Below are 4,095 nucleotides of genomic sequence, written 5' to 3'. Positions count from 1 at the left end.
CCCGCAGGGCTCTCGGCGGAGCCGCAGGAGCGCTGCGCATGCGCACGGCGTGCGGGGGAAGCACGGGGGGCGCTGCCTACGCCGCGGGAGCCCGGGCGGTTGCTATGGCAACGGGCCTCCCTCGCGCCGCCGTGAATGAATGAGGCGGGAGCGCGCGCGCCGCGATCTATGAATGAACGAACGCGCGGCGCCGCGCGGGGGGGCGGCGCGCAAAACCCGGAGCGGATCGGTAGTGAGGAGCGGAGCGCGGGGTTCTGCTTTGTCACTCCCCCCCCGTCTCACACACACACACACACACACATTCGTGTCCCGACTCCGATCTCCAGCAAGAGCTCCCCCGTGTCCTGGCAGTGCCCGCCTGCGGGCACCCATAGCGCTGGAGCTGGGCACGAGGCTGCCAATAGAACCTGCCTCTCCCCCTTCCCCCCCGAGATCCACGGGCACAGCGGGGGCTTCCCTGTTCTGCAGCCCCCAGGGCATCTCCCCAGGCTCCTCCCGCTATGCTGCGGAGGCACACAGCGCCCGGGGTTAGAGCTGGGCCCCCCTCAACTTGGGGTAATGCAGGACTCTGTGCCGGGGTGCCCTACATCGAAGCAGGGGGGTCCCAGTGGCCCTTAACCCTGCCGGCCCCCTGCTCCCTCCCCCCCCGATAACACCGGCGGTTCCCAGAAGGAAGGATGGAGGCAGGGTGGCACCGCCTTATCTTCCCAGCAGGGTCTGGGTCAGACCTCGCTGTCATCGTCCCCAGAACAGCTCGTTCCCAGCACAGGGCCGGCGGAGGAAGCGGCATTACAACACGCGGAGAGGGGAGGGGGCATTCCCGGGCTGCCTGGGGGCTGACTCAGCCCCGCACCGCAGCCACGCAGACACGCAGCCTCACGCGGAGCTGCACCGCGGCCACACAAGGAGCGCTGCACGCGGGGATGGAGGCACACGCGTGTGAGTTGTGTGCACACGCAGCAACAGGCAGAAACACGCAGCACAGCCGCGGTGCTGCAAGTGGGGGCACACGCAGCAGCGTGGCACACAGCCCCGACTGAATAGAAACATGGCACTGACCTTCAGGGGATACAGGCACAGACGTGCACACTCACATGCACACTCACACACATGCACACATAGGGGAAGCACAAACGTGTGCCACTGTGCAGCAACGGCTGTGGGTTGAGGACCTCCAGCTGCAGCCACTGCACACAAAGCCCCCCTGCAGCCCCTCCATCCCCATCTCCTGCACACGGGGAGGATGCTGGGGGGACACACAGCCCCCAGCACCCAGCAGTGGGGCTGTGCACGGGGTGTGTGGCCGAGCATCACCAGGCTGCGTCACCCGCTCTGACGCATCGCTACCTGTGGGTCCCGCTGCTATATAAAGCCTCACACACGTCCCATCTGCTCTCACAGCAGCTGACGGCTTGCCGGGGAATGGGGAGGGGGGGGAGGACTGACTTGGCACCCCCCTCTGACCCGGAGGATGGGCGGCCCCGTGCCAGCCTCTGAAATCTCGGCATGGCGCAGGAGCGGCGGCGGGGGGAGCGCAGTGGCTCGGTGCCACCTGGCAGTGCTGCGGCCGGCAGGGCCATGCGGACGTCACGCGCGCTCCTCGAGGTCCTCATAAACACCGTGACGCACCGGCGCTGCCCTCTGGCTCCGCTCCTCACCAACAGCCAGGGCTACACCGGGTGACCCCCCCCAGCCACACACGTCACTCTTCTCGGAGCTGCAAGACACCAGATGGGGGTCCTCAGGAGCTGGGGCACGGGGGACAAAGGGCTGTGCTTCTGGCAGCAGTGCAAGGACAGGCAGCCAAACCGGGGCTCCCAGTACGACCAGTGTGGGTTCCCAGCACGGCATTGTGGCTGCGAGGATGGCAGCTGCAGCCCAGACTCCATCCCAGCACCGGCACGGGGCGGCCGATGCGGAGGAGGTGCGTGGCCATCCCCTGGGATGGGGCTGGGCGCTGTGCCCCTGGCTGTGCATCCCCCGTGATATCACCGCCCCGGCACGCCGCGCTGCTCCGCCGGCTGTGGAACAGGGCCAGGCAGCAGAGGGAACCGGGGGGGGTGTGTGCACACAGCCCACTGCTTGGAGCCACGGTGCACGCACAGCACCCGTGTGTGCAGAGCTGCTTGCACACGCATGTGGTTGTGGCACAGCCATGCATCCATTGCTGCTTGCAGCGTGGCCCCTCTCCGTGCACACACATGCATGCCTGTTGCATGCGTTGCACGCACAAACATGCAAGTTGGCCGCGTGTTCTGTGTGCACACGAGTGTAAAGGGCCCCTGGGACACGTGTGGGGTGGAGGGCGGCTGCAGGCGGTTTGGGTGAGCGCTGTGGGGCCGGGCTGGGAGCGGTGTGGGGCTGGGAGCAGTGTGGGGCTGGGGCGGGCTGGAGGCCGCCGGCCGGCCGGGGGGGTGGGGTGAGACATTCCTTGCGGCGCTTGTTATTTTATCTGGTTCAAAGTCAGTTCCTGGAATGTTTTTAATTCCAGGATCCCGTCCCTGCTCCGGCAGTTCCCGCCCCGGCTCCCCCGGCCGCCTCCGCGCCCCACACTGGGGCTGCAAGGCCACAGCCCCACGCCGTGCCCCACAGCTGTGGGGCCCCACAGAGGGGCCGAGCCCACGGCTGCACCGAGACCCACGTGTGTGCGGGGGGCTGCGCACCCCAAAGCGATCCCTGAGGCGAGGAGTCGGGTCAGGCTGCACCCATGGGTGACCCTCGCTTGGAGGCCGCCTGCAGCCCCACACGAGGGTTTGGGTTTGCCTCTGTGAGCACAGTGGGACCCCGCTGCTGCCGGCAGACGCCGTGTTCCTGGCTGTGTTCCTGGCTCCTGCCAAGGACACGCCGGCAGCGCATCGCCCACCCAGTGTCTGGCACAGCCGCGCCAGCGCCGTCTCTCGCCAGCAGCCACCGCCGGGTGCCCAATGTGGCAGCACCACCTGAGCCACGGGATGGGGGTTCAACTCCAGGGGAGACTCGGTGCACGGCATGTGCAGCAATGTGGAGAGCGTGCAGACGTGCTGTGCACACGTGTTTGTGTGCTGCGGCTTGATTGCACGCATGCACAAACCCTCGCGTGCAGGTGTGGGGGTGCTGGGTGCCGGAGGCTGGTGTGCAAGGAGCAGGCTGTGCAAGGGGCTGGCTGTGCGAGGGGCTGGCTGTGCAAGGGGCTGGCACGCAGCTGGGCTGTGGCTGTGGCTGCACCTCGGCCCCACGGGTGTGACGGGAGGGCTGCGGCACCGCAGTTCTCACCACGGTGGGTGTTGCCCGACGCACCCTGCGCTGCGGGGGCTGTGCTGGCAGCACTGGGGGGGCACTGAGTCCAACCCGCCCGCACCCGCCGGCCTTTGGCACCGCAGCGCTGGGCAGGTCAGGGTCACCCTGTGCTGCACCGTAAGACTGAAGGCAAATATTTGCCCCGAGCCGGCAGCTGAGGCCCAGTGTGGGGTTTGCTGTGCTCAGCGGCCGTGGGCTGCACCCCAGGGTGCTGGAGAGGGGCACCGCCCCATCTGGATGATGCACAGTCCCCCCCTGCAGGTGCTGCACACACACACACATCCCCCTCCCATGCATGCAGTTTCCCATCTGCAAACACCCCCTCTGTGCACACCTGCCCTGGGCACGCACACACACACACACGTGCACAGCTGCACACACACACACACACACACACACAGGATGATGACAGCCCTGCTCCCCTTGCAGCCCACACCACACCAAAGCAGCGACGCCGGCGCTGCCGCATTACTTCATCCTGGGAGGAGTGGGACGAGCGCAGCCGCCCGGCGTGGGCCTGGCCTGGGGCAGGCAGGGAGTGGGGAGATGGGACAGTGCAGAGCAATGAGGAGGCTGTGAGCAAAGCAGGGTGCGGGGCCTCTCCAGGTGCACGGACACCTCCAACCACCCCCACCCATCCCAGGACCCCTCCATGTTATCAGCTGCATCAGTCGGCCCTGGGTGCAGTGATGTCACCGGGCGGTGCGATGAGGTCCCCGTGTCCCAGCTTGTCTCCTGCCACGCTGCAGACACAGACAGCTCCCACAGGCAGCCGTGCTGCAGTGAGCCTGGCCAGGGTGAGCCATGCCGTGCCATGCC

The sequence above is a fragment of the Meleagris gallopavo genome, unplaced genomic scaffold (genome assembly GCF_000146605.3).
Source record: "Meleagris gallopavo isolate NT-WF06-2002-E0010 breed Aviagen turkey brand Nicholas breeding stock unplaced genomic scaffold, Turkey_5.1 ChrUn_random_7180001957651, whole genome shotgun sequence".
Taxonomy (NCBI): domain Eukaryota; kingdom Metazoa; phylum Chordata; class Aves; order Galliformes; family Phasianidae; genus Meleagris; species Meleagris gallopavo.
Note: the sequence above shows the minus strand (reverse complement) of the source record.